At 37.5% G+C, this 19,952-nt stretch overlaps 1 protein-coding gene across 2 annotated transcripts in view; it reads left to right on the top strand.

The window, feature by feature from the left end:
- LAMA2 (laminin subunit alpha 2) overlaps nt 1-19,952 on the top strand; it is a 622,418-nt gene that overhangs the window by 70,080 nt on the left and 532,386 nt on the right. The window lies entirely within an intron of this gene.

Raw genomic sequence — 19,952 nt, 5'->3', positions numbered from 1 at the left:
AAGTCCCTGAAGAATGTAACCCATCTGGGGGGAAACCTTCAACATTCTTCGTCTAGGTTAATTTAAACCAACATGTAGATGTTTTATATGTTACACGCATGGTATCCCAGAAGGTTGTGTTTTTCCTTTTGAGCTTTGAATATGCTGATCACCTTTCATAAACAGTGCCATTCAATGCACTTTAAAAAAAAACTTTGTCTTTGGTGTAAGTAGTGGGAAAGAACAATCATTAAAGACTGGATTATAGAACTGTTGTTGTTTGAAAGGGTATCAAGTGAGTTGAATGCCCTGTATCTTTAAAATGGGAGTGATCTCTCTTGTTACTAAAAGAATCTGCATTTATGCGATACCTGACATCAGAAAGGAATGCCTGATGAGCAGCCAGTGATGTTGAACTTGCTGTATTTTCCAACTGACTTGTTTTCCTTATGAAGGGAGCATCTTAGTGAAATTGTGTTTGTTTTTCTTTCTGATAGGTTCTAACTGAAGTTTGAAGGTTCGTTACATAGTGTCTGGGAATATGTTGTCATATACAATTCACCTCTCCCATAATGAATGTTGGCATAATTTTATAGGACAGGGGACTGCAGAGTACTCTGCTGTCATTGTGTTTGGCTCCAATTTCCTTCATCATGGGCAGAATTTCTACAATGTTTAGAATCTCTACTTTCAAATTTCAGTACGCTGAAGCAAATATTAAAGAACAGGTTTGAATCTGAGTAGATGAACGTTGGCATTCAAACACTTGGTAAGCTAAATCATATGTCTCTTTCAATTATGTTGAAAAAAGTACAACCTTTAGTGTTTCACAGATGTATCACCTGAAATTCAAAAAACATGTACTTCATCAAAGTCATCTTCATTTAAGTTTAATAAGAAAAGTAAAAATCAAAAATGTTTGCTCTTATTACACACACATGTCTCACGTAGCAGGACATTTGTGATATTATTTGGGAAATTGAATATATGTTGGGTAGGCTTGGGTTGCTCGGTAAATGTTTGCTTTAGTGTGAGCACTGTTTTTATTAACAGATTTTATAAACTGGCTTGGTAGTTTCCAGTTCTGTGGCAAGAACAATCTGTCATAATAAACCTGTAACGTAAATGTACAGGATACATTCTTGTTTCAAGAGTCTGTAAGAGGAGTCGCCTCATGAACAGTTTATGTGAGAGTATCGTAAAATGAAGTTCAGCAATAGCACAAGCAACTGCAGTGACTAGTATGTTGTTAAGGTCCTTTAAATCATGAAAAAAAATATACTTTCAAGGATTTATTAATCTTACTCCAAATATATACATTTTTTTGTAAATATCAATTGGGAGGAAGAGTTTATATTTTTTTAGAAGTACTGAGCTGACCATATATTAGAAAACTAAATAAAGCAGGGCCGTGATCTCTGTTCTGAGTGAAATATTTTGCTCTGTTTGACATTTGGGTGTAGTGATGGCTGTGCCAGTATCATTCTGTTTTTCCCTTGCACAGGTTAGATAAAACTTCAAATATATTAGTTTGTATGTTAGAAAACACAAGCTCTGTTATATTATATTTAGAGGAAAATTGGCCTCAAGATATGGATCAAATTTAATAATGTGGTCATCAACCAAACTATAACAGATAACACTGTGAAAGAAAATTGGGATTTGTCAATTTTTATTTTACTCCTATCTTGTTTCTTATTTATTTGAATCATTCATTTATTCTTCTTTCAGCTCAGAGGGATTAAGCTCTCTAAAGGAAATGAGAAGTAATTTAAAGTGTATAGGTTTCTGAGTGTGGGTGTTTGCAAACAAACAAACAATAGCAATGGCATTATTATGGTATTTAAAAAATGTTTTTAAACAGTTTTAAAGTATCTCCTGAGTTACATTTGTTTTATAATGTTTAAAAATGAATCTTTAAAATGGCTGCCAATATTTTTCCCCTTCGGTATAGCAATATTTGAATCCATTTAAAGTCATCTATTATTCTAGTGTTTCCTTTCTTATGCGTATCGGCAATACATTAAAATAATAAACAATGGCCTATACTTCTATTCCCATAGTTCTTCATTTCTGTTGAAATATAGCTTGCTCTTTGGAAGATTAGATATATAAACCAGCTTTTAAAAAAATTCTTAGAACAGTCTAGTCTAAAACACTTCTTAGGATAGTATTAATTGTCAATAAGAAAGACTGAAATCCACAGATAAACTTATCAGGAATAGAACATTTGTTTGAATACCTTTGATATTTAAATAGTAAAAATCAGAACTAGATTTTTTATAAAGAACTTTTCAATTAGTAGGACTTCACATTGGGTTCAACCTGGTATCTGAAATGCAAGTGTTTTGATTTGCTTTTTTGCTAAACAATGGTCAGAAATTGTTCATAGATTTTAAAATGTAACTGTCATTATGTTCTCTATTAGGACGGTTGACCCTTGAACAACACTGGCTTGAATTGCATGCATCCACTTATATGTGGATTTTGTTTTCAATAAATATAGTACTTTTATTTTTGTTTTAAGGACCTTTAAGTGTGGGGAAAAGTTTGTGTTCAATTAGAGATCACAATATGTGGAATCAAACTAGGATTTGAGTCCTGATTCTATTCAAATTGTTTCAGCTTCCTGCCTTAAGGAGTCATTTATCAGTTCTTTTGTTTTTGAGGCAGAGATAGCAGTAGGCAGATTTTTGACTGCAGGGGGGCGGGGGGTGGGGGAGGGTCAGCACCCCTCTGCTCCTAACACCTGAGTTATTCAAGGCTCAGTTGTACAAGTTTATATGTTAGACCCTTGTTTAAGAGCAACTGAATATCTGAGTTAAATTCTTTTTAGGAAATACAAGTCTCCTCTGTAATTTTTACCTTCTATGGACAACTTCTGGAGATCTCTTCTGTTGTTCCTGGTTAACACATAGGTCTTTCAACTCAAATAAATAAACTAAAACAATACATGAGAACAAAGACTGAAAATAAAAGAAAACTAATTTGAACTCAAGGGATTTTATTGGACAAGGCCTCAGAGAATGTGCCAGCTCTTTTTAAGAAAGGCATCGTGTTTAAAGGCCACATTTAACTGAATAGATTGAAAAATCCTTATTATTTTGATTAATGGTTCAATTGTTGTCTCAATGCTAAATATTCATAAAAAGTATCCATTCACATTTTAAAATGAGATAAATTAAGGAAAAAGTAGGTCAGTGTGCTGAGAAATGAGCTTTTCTTTATTAAATAGTTAATTCTGTGCTCTTTAAGAAGAGTAAAGATCAGCTCAGCAAATAAGGTACTTGGGATAATGAAAGTACTGTACACAGGAAAACTGTCCTTTTGTTTTGAACCTAGAATTGATTAATTAAATTTCACTGTAGAAGTATTGCATAAAATACATTTCAAGGGCAAAATTCTTCCTCATTACCCAACTAGTGAAGGTCTAAATTTTAATGACTAACTCAAGTGTAGGTGGGAAAGTGTGCTCACAAACTTTATGCAGATTGTTAGAGAAACTTACATAATATCTTTGGGAACACGGAACAGGGATGTGTCCAGGAGTCAACAGCCTCGATTCATTCTTGCTGCTACAAAGCTTTCAGGGCTAGACTCTTTGCACTGAGACAGAAAGCAGCATCAGGGAAGCTTTCATTACCACCTGTGCCCAGTGGGGTTTGTCTGACTGACTGCTAATGAACACATAGATTGAAGCGCTCTACCATTCCCCAAAACATACTAAATCAAACATTAATAAAAATAGAAATATTAACGAAATAAATTTTAAAAGGAAAAGAAAACAAAGAAATATTTTTTAAAAGGTACCAAAGAACAACACAAAGAACAGTCAATATCAATTTTTTTTATTAAATATTCATTGAGCAAAATATCTGTGTGGGCGCTGTTAGATTGACCACACGTGCTCTGCTTGTATACACACTTGCTATATGTCAGGCTTGGAGGCGCAGTCCTCAACACTCTTCACGGTACATGTGACTCCTGTCTGATATTGTACTGAGGAGACCACCAGAATCTATACTTAGGAATACCTGATGAATATATTTGCCAGACATTTAAAAAACTATCCCTCCTGCTCAAGAGTGTAGGGGAATCCCTGCCAATCAAGAGCACAAGGTTTGCATAGGCTTCTAGGAAGAAGACCCCATTCTCTACTGAGGAAAGCAAATTTGAGTCTGAACTTTGCATCTCAGGTTGTTTCTAAGTTACTCAGTGTCTAAAGACCATTAAGATTCCAAGCCTCAGGTCCATCATTGCTAGGGTGTTGTGCTAGTTCATGGGGTGGGAGTCAATTTGACTGGGAGGTCAGGAAAGGCTCTGCTAAAAGAGGCAATGTGTTAGCTGAAGCTCAACTGAAGGCCTTTCCAGCTATGAGAGATCTAAGGTGCAGGTGGCTCTAGATGGACAGAGAGACTCAGAGATCCTAAGACGTGAATGAATGTCTCATGTGGGATGAACTTCTTATGTTTAAAGAACAGAAACAAAGCCATAAAAGCTACAGTACTGTGAGTCAGGGCAAGGGTGGTATGAGGTAAAATCAGAAGACATGCAGGGGCCAGATCGATCTTGTAGGGTCTTTTTAACTGTGGGGCTTTGTTTGAGCCTTATTATAAGTGCATGGGAAACCAATAGAAGGTTTTGAAACTGTGCTTGTTTAATACGATGATACTCTGCCTGCTCTCTGGAAAACAGATTGTAGGGAGACAAGAGTTGGAAGCAGGTGATACTTCTAGTCAAAGACTACAGGGGACACTTTGCCAAGTTCAGTTTCTATAATTCCCAAACTCTGAAGGAGACCACTAGGGCTTCTTCCTCCATTGCTCTCATTTGTTACAGGTCAAGACAACTGAGCAGGTGAAATTTGGGACCAATTACAACTGTTAGTTCTGGCTCGCACCTTGGCCGGTTGAATAGGGTTAATGCACCTATAGGGAAGATGACAAAATGAAACCTTTTTTTAAAAAAACAAACAAACTTTTCCTTTGGTCTCCACAGGATGCAATAGCACTTTAAAATAATCACATTTGTACAATTTAACAGAAGTTTTGAAATCTTAAATTATCACTGACATTCCAATTTCTAAAGGCAGTTCACATGAATTCCCAGTTCTTTGAGAATATATTTTATTTTTATATTACAATTTCCTGGGTAGTTTTAAATACTTGGGTTAATATATTTTTATTTTTAAAGCAAATTAATATTCTGCATACAGAAACCATAACAACAATGTTACTATTTGTATAGACAAGGAAAATCAAAAGTGCTGTATAAGTGGAAGATATGACATTGTTGTTCCCAGAGGTAGGCTCAGGTCTAAGGCTGTGTGAAGATCAACACCAAATACAATTACAGCTGGTGCTGCAGTTATTTTGAGGTCCAGAAAGGAATAATAAACAAGTAGAATCTGGGTTGAAAATAAGTGGAAATAATTTTTTTTCAGGATTAAATAACTCGAGTGAAGTAAAGAATTTGGCTTTTAGGGGGAAAGTATGATATCATTTTCCTTAAAATGTATAAGTTATAAGCTGCAAATCACTAGCATTATTATGCTTGCAAATTACCAAGTTTAATTCTTATGAAAATTGAAATAATCTTCTAGCCCCACATCATATTTTAGTCACAAGTCTTTTTTGCTTTTTTAATAGATCTTTGTAGGAGTATAATTGCTTCACAGTGCTGTGTTAGTTTCTGTTGTACAACAAAGTGAATCAGTCATATGCATACATATATCCCCATATCCCCTCCCACTTGAGCCTCCCTCCCACCCTCCCTATCCCATGTCTTTAGGTCATCACAAAGCATCGAGCTGATTTCCCTGTGCTATGCTGCTGCTTCCCACTCCCTGTCTGTTTTACATTTGGTAGTGTATATATGTCGATGCTACTCTCACTTTGCCCCAGCTTACCTCTGCTCCTCCCGTGTCCTCAAGTCCATTCTCTATGTCTACGTCTTTATTTCTGCCCTGCCACTAGGTTTATCAGTACTTTTTTTTTTTTTTTTTTTTTTAGATTCCATATACATGTGTTAGCATACGGTATTTGTTTTTCTCTTTCTGACTTACTTCACTCTGTATGAGAGACTCTCGGTCCATCCACCTCATTACAAATAAATCAATTTTGTTTCTTTTCATGGCTAATATTCCATTGCATATATGTGCCATATCTTCTTTTTCCATTCATCTGTCGATGGACATTTAGGTTGCTTCCATGTCCTGGCTATTGTAAATAGTGCTGCAATGAACATTGTGGTACATGACTCTTTTTGCATTATGGTTTTCTCATGGTATATGCTCAAGTGTGATTGCTGGGTCATATGGTAGTTCTTTTTTTAGTTTTTTAAGGAACCTCCATACTGTTCTCCATAGTGGCTGTATCAATTTACATTCCCACCAACCGTGCAGGAGGGTTCCTTTTTCGCTACAGCCTTTCCGGCATTTATTGTTTCTAGATTTTTTGATAATGGCCATTCTGACTGATGTGAGGTGTTATCTCATTGTAGTTTTGATTTGCATTTCTCTAATAATTAGTGATATTGAGCATGTTTTCATGTGCCTCTTGGCCATCTGTATGTCTTCTTTGGTGAAATGTCTATTTAGGTCTTCCGCCCATTTTTTAATTGAATTGTTTCTTTTTTTGATATTGAGCTTCATGAGCTGTTTATATATTTTGGAGATTAATCCTTTGTCTGTTGTTTCATTTGCAAATATTTTCTCCCATTCTGAGGGTTGTCATTTCATCTTGTTTATGGTTTCCTTTGCTGTGCAAAAGCTTTCAAATTTAATTAGTTCCCATTTGTTTATTTTTGTTTTTATTTCCATTACTCTAAGAGGTGGGTCAAAAAAGATCCTGCTGTGATTTATGTCAAAGAGTGTTTTTCCTATGTTTTCCTCTAAGAGTTTTATAGTATCTGGTCTTACATTTAGGTCTTTAATCCATTTTGAGATTTTTTTGTGTAGGGTATGAGGTAGTGTTCTAATTTCATTCTTTTACATGTAGCTGTCTAGTTTTCCCAGCACCACTTATTGAAGAGACTGTCTTTTCTCCATTGTATATGCTTGCATCCTTTGTCATAGATTAGGTGACCATAGGTGTGTGGGTTTATCTCTAGGCTTTCTATCTTGTACCATTGATCTATATTCTGTTTTTGTGTCAGTACCATACTGTCTTGATTACTGTAGCTTTGTAGTATAGTTTGAAGTAGGGGAGCCTGTTTCCTCCGGCTCTGTTTTTCTTTCTCAAGATTGCTTTAGCTATTCGGAGTCTTCTGTGTTTCCATATGAATTGTAAAGTTTTTTTCCTAATTCTGTGAAGAATGCCATTGGTAGCTTGATAGGGATTGCACTGAATCTGTAGATTGCTTTGGGTAGTATAGGCATTTTCCAAACATTGATTCTTCCACTCCAAGAACATGGTATATTTCTCCATCTGTTTATGTCATCTTTGATTTCTTTGATTTCTTTCATCCATGTTTTATAGTCTTCTGAGTACAAGTCTTTTGCCTCCTTAGGTAGGTTTATTCCTAGGTATTTTATTCTTTTTGTTGTGATGGTAAATGGGATTGTTTCCTTAACTTCTCTTTCTGATTTTTTGTTGTTAGTGTATAGGAATGCAAGAGATTTCTGTGCATTAGTTTTGTACTCTGCAACCTTGCCAAATTCATTGATTAGCTCTAGTAGTTTTCTGGTGGCATCTTTAGGATTTTTTTTTTTTTTTTTTTTGTCCATACGTTTGTTCTGTACATCTGTCTCAACTTCTGCCCTGTAAACCAGTTCATCTGTACCATTTTTCTAGGTTCCACATACATGTGTTAATATACGATATTTGTGTTTCTTTTTCTGACTTCACTCTGTATGACAGTCTCTAGATCCATCCACGTCTCAACAAATAACACAGTTTCGTTCCTTTTTATGGCTGAGTAATATTCCATTGTATATATGTACCACTTCTTCTTTATCCATTCATCTGTTGATGGGCATTTAGGTTGCTTCCATGACCTGGCTATTGTAAAGAGTGCTGCAATGAACATTGGGGTGCATGTGTCTTTTTGAATTATGATTTTCTCTGGGTATATGCCCAGTAATGGGATTGCTGGATCATATGGTAATTCTATTTTTAGTGTTTTAAAGAACCTCCATACTGTTCTCCATAGTGGCTGTATCAATTTACATTCCCACCTACAGTGCAAGAGGGTTCCGTTTTCTCCACACCCTCTCCAGCATTTGTTGTTTGTAGATTTTCTGATGATGCCCATTCTAACTGGTGTGAAGTGATACTTCATTGTAGTTTTGATTTGCATTTCTCTAACTATTAGTGATGTTGAACAGCTTTTCATGTGCTTCTTGGCCATCTATATATCTTCTTTGGAGAAATGTCTATTTAGGTCTTCTGCCCATTTTGGATTGGGTTGTTTGTTTTTTTAATATTGAGCTGCATGAGCTGTTTATATATTTTGGAGATTAATCCTTTGTCCGTTGATTCGTTTGCAAATATTTTCTCCCATTCTGAGGGTTGTCTTTTCATCTTGTTTATGGTTTCCTTTGCTGTGCAAAAGCTTTGAAGTTTCATTAGGTCCCATTTGTTTATTTTTGTTTTTATTTCCAGTACCCTAGGAGGTGGATCAGAAAAGATCTTGCTGTGATTTATGTCAAAGGGTGTTCTTGCTATGTTTTCCTCTAAGAGTTTTATAGTGTCCGGTCTTACATTTAGGTCTTGAATCCATTTTGAGTTTATTTTTGTGTATGGTGTTAGGGAGTGTTCTAATTTCATTCTTTTACATGTAGCTGTCCAGTTTTCCCAGCACCACTTATTGAAGAGGCTGTCTTTACTTCATTGTATATTCTCCCCTCCTTTATCAAAGATAAGGTGACCATAGGTGCATGGGTTTATCTCTGGGCTTTCTGTCCTGTTCAATTGATCTATATTTCCGTTTTTGTGCCAGTACCATACTGTCTTGATTACTGTAGCTTTATAGTATAGTCTGAAGTCAGGGAGTCTGATTCCTCCAGCTCCGTTTTTCTTTCTCATGATTACTTTTGCTATTCAGGGTCTTTTGTGTTTCCATACAAATTGTAAAATATTTTGTTCTAGTTCTGTAAAAAATGCCATTGGTAATTTGATAAGGATTGCATTGAATCTGTAGATTGCTTTGGGTAGTATAGTCATTTTCACAATATTGATTCTTCCAGTCCAAGAACATGGTATATCTCTCCATCTATATGTATCATTTTAAATTTCTTTCATCAGTGTCTTATAGTTTTCTGCATACAGGTCTTTTGTCTCCCTAGGTACGTTTATTCCTAGGTATTTTATTCTTTTTGTTGCAATGGTAAATGGGAGTGTTTCCTTAATTTCTCTTTCAGATTTTTCATCATTAGTGTATAGGAATGCAAGAGATTTGTGTGCATTAATTTTGTATCCTGCAACTGTACCAAATTCATTGGTTAGCTCTAGTAGTTTTCTGGTGACATTTTTAGGATTCTCTATGTATAGCATCATGTCATCTGCAAACAGTGACAGTTTTACTTCTTCTTTTCCAATTTGTATTCCTTTTATTTATTTTTCTTCTCTGATTGTCGTGGCAGTCTTCTCTGATTGCCAAGACTACGTTGAATAATAGTGGTGAGAGTAGACATCCTTGTCTTGTTCATGATCTTAGAGGAAATGCTTTCAGTTTTTCACCATTGAGAATGAGGTTTGCTGTGGGTTTGTCGTATATGGCCTTTATTATGTTGAGGTAGGTTCCCTCTATGCCCACTTTCTGGAGAGTGTTTATCGTAAATGGGTGTTGAATTTTGTCAAAAGCTTTTTCTGCATCTATTGAGATGATCATATGGTTTTTCTTCTTCAATATGTTAATATGGTGTATCACATTGATTGATTTGCGTATATTGAAGAATCCTTGCATCCCTGGGATAAATCCCACTTGATCATGGTGTATGATCCTTTTAATGTGTTGTTGGATTCTGTTTGCTAGTATTTTGTTGAGGATATTTGCATCTATATTCATCAGTGATATTGGTCTGTAATTTTCTTTTTTTGTAGTATCTTTGTCTGGTTTTGGTATCAGGGTGATGGTGGCCTTGTAGAATGAGTTTGGGAGTGTTCCTTCCTCTGCAATTTTTTGGAAGAGTTTGAGAAGGATGGGTGTTAGCTCTTCTCTAACTGTTTGATAGAATTCACCTGTGAAGCCATCTGGTCGTGGACTTTTGATTGTTGGAAGATTTTTAATCACAGTTTCAATTTCATTGCTTGTGATTGGTCTGTTCATATTTTCTATTTCTTCCTGGTTCAGTCTTGGAAGGTTATACCTTTCTAAGAATTTGTCCATTTCTTCCAGGTTGCCCATTTTATTGGCATAGAGTTGCTTGTAGTAGTCTCTTAGGATGCTTTGTATTTTTGTGGTTTCTGTTTTAACTTCTCCTTTTTCCTTTCTAATTTTATCAATTTGAGTCCTCTCCCTCTTTTTCTTGATGAGTCTGGCTAATGGCTTATCAATTTTATTTATCTTCTCAAAGAACCATCTTTTAGTTTTATTGATCTTTGCTATTGTTTTTTTTTCATTTCTGTTTCATTTGTTTCTGCTGTGATCTTTATGATTTCTTCTACTGACTTTGGGTTTTGTTTGATAGGTGTAGGGTTAGATTGTTTATTTGAGATATTTCTTGTTTCTTGAGGTAGATTGAATTGATATAAACTTCCCTCTTAGAATTGCTTTTGCTACGTCCCATAGGTTTTAGGTCATTGTGTCTTCATTGTCATTTGTTTGTGTATTTTTTAAATTTCTTCTTTGACTGCTTCAGTGATCTCTTGGTTATTTAGTAGTACACTGTTTAGCCTCAATGTATTTGTGGTTTTTACAGTTTTTTTCCTGTAATTGATTTCCAATCTCATAGCATTGTGGTCAGAAGAGATGGTTGATACTATTTCAATTTTCTAAAATTTTTCTGAGGCTTGATGTGACCCAAGATGTGATCTGTCCTGGGGAATGTTCCATGTGCACTTGAGAAGAAAGTGTATTCTGCCACTTTTGGGTGGAATGTTCTATAAATATCAATTAAACCTATTTGGTCTATTGTGTCATTTAAAGCTTGTGTTTCCTTATTTATTTTCATTTTGGATGATATTCCCATTGGTGTAAGTGTGGTGTTAAAGTCCCCTACTATTATTGTGTTACTGTCGATTTCCCCTTTCATGGTTGTTAGCATTTGCCTTAGGTATTGAGGTGCTCCTGTGTTGTATGCATAAACATTTGTAATTGTTATACCTTCTTCTTGGATTGATCCCTTGATCATTATGTAGTGTCTTTCCTTATCTCCTGTAACAGTCTTTATTTTAAAGTCTGTTTTATCTGATATGAGTATTTCTACTCCAGCTTTGTTTTGATTTCCATTTGCATGGAATATCTTTTTCCATCCCTTCACTTTCAGTCTCCATGTGTCCCTAGGTCTGAAATGGGTCTCTTGTAGATAGCATATATATGGGTCTTGTTTTTGTATCCATTCAACCATTCTGTGTCTTTTGGTTGGGACATTTAATCCATTTACATTCAAGGTTATTATTGATATGTAGTTCCTATTACCATTTTCTTAATTGTTCTGGGTTTGTTTTTGTGAGTCTTTTTCTTTTCTTTTGTTTCCCACCTAGAGAAGTTTCTTTAGCATTGGTTGTAAAGCTGGGTTGGTGGTGCTGGATTCTCTTAGCTTTTGCTTGTCTGAAAAGCTTTTGATTTCTCTGTAGAATATGAATGAGATCCTTGCCAGGTCGAGTAATCTTGGTTGTAAGTTTTTCTCTTTAAATATATCATGCAACTCCCTTCTGGCCTGCAGAGTTTCTGCTAAAAATCAGCTGATAATCTTATGGGGATTCCTTTGTATGTTATTTTTTGTTTTTCCCTTGTTGCTTTTAATACTTTTTCTTTGAATTTAATTTTTGTTAGTTTGATTAATATGTGTCTTGGTATGTTTCTCCTAGGGTGTATGGGACTCTCTGTGCTTTCTGGACTTGGGTGACTATTTCCTTTCCCATGTTAAGGAATTTTCCACTATTATCTCTTCAGATATTTTTCAGACCCTTTCTTTTTCTCTTTTTCTTCTGGGACTCTTATAATGCGAATGTTGGTGCATTTAGTGTTGTCCCAGAGGTCTCTGAGATAGTCTTCAATTCTTTTCATTCTTTCTTCTTTATTCTGCTGCTTGGCAAATATTTCCACCATTTTGTCTTCCAGCTCATTTATTCGTTCTTCTGCCTCAGTTATTCTGTTATTGATTCCTTCTAGTGTATTTTTCATTTCAGTTATTGTGTTGTTTATCTCTGTTCTTTAGTTCTTCTATATCTTTGTTAAACATTCCTTGCATTTTCTCACTCTGTGCCTCCATTCTGTTTCTGACATTCTGGATCATCTTTACTATCATTACTCTGAATTTTTTTTCAGGTAGATTCCCTATTTCCTCTTCATTTATTTGGTCTTGTAGCTTTTAACCTTGCTCCTTCATTGTGACATATTTCATTGCCATCTCATTTTTTTTTCCTTTTTTTTATGAGTGGAATTGTGTTCCTGCCTTACTGGTTGTTTGGCCTGAGGCTTCCAACACTGCAGTTTGTAGGCTGTTAGTAGATCTGGGTCTTGGTGCTGAGTGGAGGACCTCTGGGAGACCTCACTCCTATGAATATTCCCCGGAGTCTGAGGTTCTCTGTTAGTTCAGTGGTTCGGACTTGGAGCTCCCACCGCAGGAGCTTTGGCGTGATCCCCGGCTTGTGAACCAAGATCTGGCAAGCTGTGCGGGGTGGGGAGGAAAAAAAAAAGGACAATGACAAAGTAAAAAATAAAATTAGACTAGAAAACTAACAGCTATGTTAGAAAAAATATTTTAAAAAATATAGATGAAACAACAACCAGAAGGTAAAACAGAACCACAATAGTAAAAAAGAGGAGGAGAAAAAAAAAAAGGTGGAAAAGGCCTTGGCTGTGGAGGGTAGGGCCTAAGCAGGGGTGAGGTTTGGGTGGTGTGCAGGACCTGTGCTTAGTACCCACAGGGATGGAAAGGGCTGGGGTGTGTGGGGGGTGGGGCTTAGGCTCAACAGAGCAGAAGGGGCCCAGGGGTGCCTCCTACCTCTGGTCTCAGAGGGTGGGGGACCCCACCTGGGAGCCTAGCAGGCTTCCTGGGCTTGAATGGAAGGGGCAAGTGCCCTCTGCTCCTCTCCTCCTCCTGTCCTGGAGGGCCCCTCCTGTGTGCCTCTCCTGATCTCCCCAACCTCCCTTCCATGCCCCCAGGGCCCATGCAGCCTGGAGTGGGCTTTGGAGAGCGGGAGAATGGCCTGGGAGCTTAGCAGGCTCCCCGGGCCCTGGTGGGCGGAGCAAATGCCCTCTGCTGCTCCTCTGGTCCTGGAGGGCCCTTCCCGCCTGCCTCTCCTGTTCTCTCCTGGTCTCCCTTCTACACCCCCAGGACTAACCCAGCCCGGAGGGGGCCTCTGAGGGTGTAGGACCGGGCCCAAGAGCCAGGCAGACTTCCCTGGCTGATTGGGCAGGGGAAATGCTGGGCCTGCTCCCTCCTGATCTGAGCCCCCGAAGGTCCCTCCAGGCGTGGGAACCCCTCCCCCGCTCTCAGCCACCCCTCAGGGGCACTGGTCTTGTCCGACCTCCACTTCTCCTCCCCCTCTCAGTACCCCCACGTCCTACTGGTTCGCTTGGGGGTTTTTCCCGTCTCCTTGGGCATCAGGGTTCCCCACCAGCGTCCGGCAGGAGCCCTAGTTGTGCGGAGATGCTAACTCTGCATCTTCCCACACGGCCATCTTGACTCCTCCCCTCATCACAAGTCTTTTTGTTTTGTTTAATAATCAGTTCTTGAAAGAATGCAAACTTATGGTGACTTTTATTATGCTACAAGTTATTTTTAAAAATTTCTGGATGGATAGAATATTGTAGAGTTTGAATTCAAGAAATAAAGGTGGAAATTAAAGTGTGATGAGCCTTCAAATATACTGTCACTTTAAATAGTTCTCTTCTATATTACATGACCTACTGTGTTAAGAGTCTGAGTTTTTGCAGCTGCTTTTGATTTTACCAACCCCCTGTGGGTACGGTTAAGAAGATGGCTTATTTGGGTCTTATAACTGAAATTGGATAAGGTTCAAAGGTTCAACAGACATAAACACACTTTAATTAAGAAAAGCAGTCTATTAAAAATTTGCTCAAACAGCTTTTTTCTAAAATTTATTCCTGAACATCAATAAATAAACTTTCATTTCATGATAGAAAATTCAGTTGTTAGAAATTGTATTCTTATTCTGATAATTTATTTCTCTTAACTTGTTAGGATACTTGTTTTTAAAATGTGTTTGATGATTAATGATAGAATTATCATCACTAAGCTGATCATTCCCCATTGTTTTGTCTATACTAGCGAGCTGTCTTTTGGTGCAATGAATTAAGTTGTAATTTAGAATGACTGTAGCCTGCAGCTGTGAACCTTGGTAGCTAAACGTGTCTCTGGTGAGAGGTGCTAGCTTTCTTTTGCATGTCCCTTGAAGCAGGATTCATTTGCTGAAGGGCTGGTTTTATTAGTGACTGTGTGGGAAGGTAAGAATAGGAGCCCAAACTACTCCTCTCATTTCCTGGCAATGGTATCCTCTTTTCTTGCTCTGACCAGTCTTTCAGTTGACTCAGGAGGGTTTGGGTGCCCAAGGCTTTTGCAGTCGCAAGAGCCCATCTCCTTTGCTCTCCTTCACCTGGCACTGGAAAGGCACAGTGAAGACTAAAGGAAAAATTCTTATATGGAGAAAGCATTTTAAAGCATTTTGTTACCTATATTTATAATTTAACATGATACCTCTATTGATAACTGAAAATTAAACACGTTCTTTTAGCAGGCAATTATTAATATATTTTTATGTGCTTAGTGTTGTTGTAGGTATAAATGAAGTAGGTTACCTGCCCTCAAGAAAGCATACTGTTGATTCTTGAATGACATGGGTTTGAGCTATGCGGGTCCACTTACACGTGCATTTTTTTCAATAAGCACATACTGAAGTTGATCCTTGAACAATGGGTTGTGCGGGTTAGGGGCACAGATCTCCAAATAGTTGAAAATCCACATACAACTTATAGTTCACCCTCCTTATCTGAGGGTCCTCCACATCCTCGGCTTCAACCAACCATGGACTTTGTAGTACTCTAGTATTTACTGCTGAAAAAAATCCTCCTATAAGTGGACCCTCACAGTTCAAACGCCTGTGTTCAAGGGTCAATTGTATAGTACTGCATGATCCTCATGGATTTTTGGCACCCCTAACTGTGGTGTTGTTCAAGCTTCAACTGCATAATTATATTATGGATTGGAAAAGAAATGAGTGTTCACAGAAAAAAAAATTATAATTAAACTCTAACACAGATAAATTAGGCAAATATGTATCTGAGAATATAGAGGAGGATGAGAATCACTGCCAGGTGAGTAAACAGAGAGCGTTCTAGGAGAGGTGTACTTGTGCTGGGACTTGGAGGATGTGTTGGGATTAAATAAGAGAAAGGTTAGAGAGAGAAGAGCGGCAGGTCTTCCGAGCAGATTATCTAGAAACAGAGCCCGAGGCAGGAACTGTAGTGTGAGTAACTACTGAGGGAGTGCTCTCAGAGGGAATCCGTGAGAGAGAGGGAAGCAGTAAAGGGATGGGGGAGAAATTGGACAGATGTTATTTCAGGAGAAGCGGAGCCTCAGCCTGACCCACGGTGTGGTCTAGAGAGAGAAGTTCATCACAGAAAGGGTTTCCTCATTAAGGAATGAGGTATCAGTCAGCCACTGGCTGCAGGCCAGGGGTGGGGCTAATGCAAGTGATGTAACTTGCTGGGTGTCGCAGGCCAGGTGGCTCTCGTCCACATAGGGCAGGTCTCTGGAATGGCGCAGCTGCAAGCCATTAACAGCCAGCCCTGGCTGCAACTGAGAGAGGGGTACTCAGGCCTGGTGAAGGGTTCTGGGCATGGCGTCAGCAGAATGTCCTATGCTGGGGAAATTAATGTTGGGAGCATAGCGTGTTAGGTGTGGCAAATGAGACCAGCCTACTGGGCAGTATCCATTAATGCAGATTTGTCAAGACTTCTAATTGGTAATACTGTGTTAAACTTCAGCTATTGCTCCTTTATGCATTTTGAAGAAATGACAGTTTTAAAAAAGCTCACTTAGTAAAAGATCCATATCATTCCCTTCCTTACAGGTAGGAAGGTTTATTGATTAAGAGCACTTGATTTCAATCGAGTGAGACAGACCTGGACTTAGACCCTGGCTTTGTCCCTTGCTATATACATGGTTTTGTGTGAGTTACTGAACCATGCTGAACCTCAGATTCCATCTGTAGTATGTGGTAATCATGTCTGCCTCAAGCTTGTTGTATTAAAGCAGTAATCCATGTGAAGCATTCAACAGAGTGCCTGGTGCATAGTAAATGTTCAACGAATGGCATTTATTGCTTTACTAAGTGAGTAAAACTTTACTCTTTCAATACAGGGTATTTGGGGCCATAGTTGATTCTTTCTGGGGGATTATTGACAAAGACTGTGACCAGGATGAGGGAATGAGATGCCTTGGGCATCTGCCATCTTAAATTTTGTGTCATAGGGCACCTCCCTGACCTCATCATTGAAAAGTAAATCTTTATGCTGAATTAGAAAAAAAAATGATATTGAAAAGGCTGGTTTATTGATATGTTAGAGCATCCATAAAATTCATTGCAAAGGAAAATATATTAATAATGAGATGATTTTAGTAATACCTCGAGAATAGCTCTGATTCCAAATGATCTCTATGTCTCTTTTAATGGCTTTCCAATATTCTATGAAAAGTATTGGCATTGTTTTAGTTCTGATATCAGTATTTCAGTTTAGTATTAATATCCTTTTGTTGTTGAGATATAAAATTTCAACTGAGTGCAAGAGTTGAGAATACATAGGAAAATAATGGACTACAATGTAATCAACTTGCTTATTAATTTAAAAGTAGTTACCAGTAAGTTACTATATTGCAGTGGAAAAATAAGACTGGTAATTCAACAATTGCTGCCCTAATAGGTGAAGTCATTTTTATGTGGGGCAATCCTAAATCAAAGTCCTTGTAAGATGTTACAGACCTCTTAATAGCTTGGCTCGGGTGCTAATGAGCCTAGGACGTTAGAGCTCATTTGAGAGCAAGATTCATGATTTCTTTACTGTGCAGTACTCCTACCTCTGGCTTTGTCTCAAAGACATAGCCATACAGAGAAGGACACTGATAATAATAGAGTTTGACATTTTTATAATTTTTCCTCTGCCAGCATCACTTTCTAATTCTTGAATCAAAAATAACAAGGAAATTATTTAAAAATAGAAGCTTAATTTAAAATATAGTATTTTCTGCCTTTTTCTTTCCTTCAGAACACCCTTAAAAATTCTACTGATGATTAAAAATATTGAAGCCATAACAGTATTTATGGCATGATTTTAAAATCCTCCTTCTCACTATATACTTCTCTAGCTAAATGACTCAATATTTGGTTTAATCATCTCTAGACATATTAATGATAAGAGTTTGCTGGCTTGCTTCATGGGAATTTGCAGTTGAAGGAGGGAAAATGAAGGGGTGGGTGGAAGAAGAACAGAAACTCCCTTTTTGAACACAGCTTCAAATTGCAAGAAGAGGTGAAAGAGTCACTGAGACAAAGGACCCTTTAAGTATAGGGTTAACCCTATTTCTTTACCTGTCCCACGAATAAGTAACTAAGGGACTCACTACAAATGGTCAGCCACCATGGGAGTGGATGGAGTTCTTGCTTTGTGGGGACAGTGCTGTGGGATCTTATAGCTGGTGCCCCTTTCCATAAACAGTTCTGGGAACTGCCTTCTAGCACGAATGCAGACTTACATTTCAAGTAGATGCATTTCCCTCCTCAATTGTTTTTTAAGTCTGCATATTAACACTGACCTAATGCACCATTTAAAAGGCCTGAATATATCACACAGTGGCTAGTTCAATCAAAGTAAGTAGTCAGACACCAGCATGCTGTGCACGGTATGTCCTCTGGCTGGCCTTTCCTGTAATTCAGGGTAATTTATGCCCAGTTAACCAGTTGACCCTCTAGTTGCTTTATCAAGCATAGACTAGACTGTCAAAGAGGTCACAATGGGACAAAAAGTATCCTGGCATTCTACAGAAATTGTTGCTTGAAATCACAGAATATTTGCTATTATTTGCTAACATCCAGTCTTCACTAGAAGACATGCCTTCATGACTTGTGGAAAAATCAATCCTGGAGGTAGACAGGGTCTTAAACGCAAATACTCGTATCTACTGGGGTATGTAGCAGCATGCCAGCAGATAACCAAAACTACAGCATGAACATGGTACTAGCATCTTGTGGAATATAAATTTTACCTAAAGATTTTGTTGAGGTATGGGGTAAGAATTGAGTGATACAAAAGAATCTGATCATGAACCACTTTATGAGCCTTGATAAAGAGTTTCAGGAAATCCCTTTGATGGCAGCGAGGAGGAAAATGAATCAGAGGGGTCAGGACAGGACAGTTCATTAGGACGTTACTGAGGTAATTGAAGGGATTGGTGATAATGACCCGAACTACAATGGTGGCAGTGGAGTAGGACGGGCATGAATGGACTGGCAGAATTTTTTTCTTAGTGGTCTGACTCAAAAAGACTTGGTAACTGATTAGATGTAGAGTGGGAAGAAGAAGGGGTTAGGCATGACCCTCAGATGTCTAAGTTGGTTAAAAGAAACCCAGAAAGATTTCAAAAGGAAACAAGAGTTTCCACTTGGATTTTTTTTTTTTTCCTTTTTATTTCCCGTGCCTGATAGATACTCACAGGCAAGTATCTAAGTGTCAGTTAAACAGAGTCAAATCTCACAGGAGAACCCTAGCTGGTGATAATGATTTGGGAAATTTCAGCATATAAATAGTCATTGGAACCCAGGGGAATGGGAGATGCTGTCTAGGACAAGTTTGTAGGGTGAAAAGGAGTGATAGGAACACTGTGAAAGACATCAACATGGGAGAGGAAGATGCTTTGCTTGACGGTGTACTCTACATTTTGATTTTTCTCTTTGAGAGAAGCATCATAACAAAAGAAATTATTTTTTCCATATTTCAGATTATTGTACAGTGGTATCTCACTAATGAAGAGCGTATGATGTGAATGCTGTCAGCATTCATGAGGAATGTGTCTTGGGACCTTCAAATCTGTAAATGTCATTTTAGTACATATGAATACAAAGAAATTCTGAGAGGTTAAGTTTCATGGTTGTGTTGCAAGATATTCTTCAAATACAGCACTTATGAAACTGATCCATACAGTAGCCTTGTGACCCAATGCCAATATATGGGCATAAGTTATTATTCTTATAACCCCCAATTGGGGTTCCTAGTATAATATAGCAAAACACTATGTGCTACCAATAGAAGACATATTTGGTTATTTCTCCTCTTCAGATATGTTCACAGATGCATTTTATTCTGGTGATATCTGTGATGAATGCCTTTCCTGGTCTATAACCTTTTTATCTATGATCACCTTTGGTTAGGAAGAACTTCACAAGGCTGTGTGATCACCTTTCAGCCTCTCATCTTAATTTTTTTTTTTTTGAAAGAGAAAGATTCTTAAACTATGCAAACCAAATTTTACTTATGATAAATGCTGGTTCATTAGCTTCAATACTGCTTTCAGCCTCTTTTGCTTCAGAGGAATGATTATATATACTTTACATTTCACCTGATTTAGGTTTCTGTTGAGACGAGTATTTTCTGAATATGTCCTCACTTCACAAAGTTAATTTATTTTCAACCTCTATCTAGTTTTACCACTATTTTGATAAGTAGTTTTATAGCAGAGGAAATCATATGGAAACAATTTCAAGACTTTGAAAATTTTTTCTTGTTTGCCTCAGAGAATATGTTTGATTCATTCCCTCTCCAGATTGGAAATACTGCAAAATCAATGTTTT

This window comes from Balaenoptera physalus (assembly GCF_965194825.1).
Source record: "Balaenoptera physalus genome assembly, chromosome: 9".
Lineage (NCBI taxonomy): Eukaryota > Metazoa > Chordata > Mammalia > Artiodactyla > Balaenopteridae > Balaenoptera > Balaenoptera physalus.
Note: the sequence above shows the minus strand (reverse complement) of the source record. Positions and strands in the feature narration are given on the sequence as shown.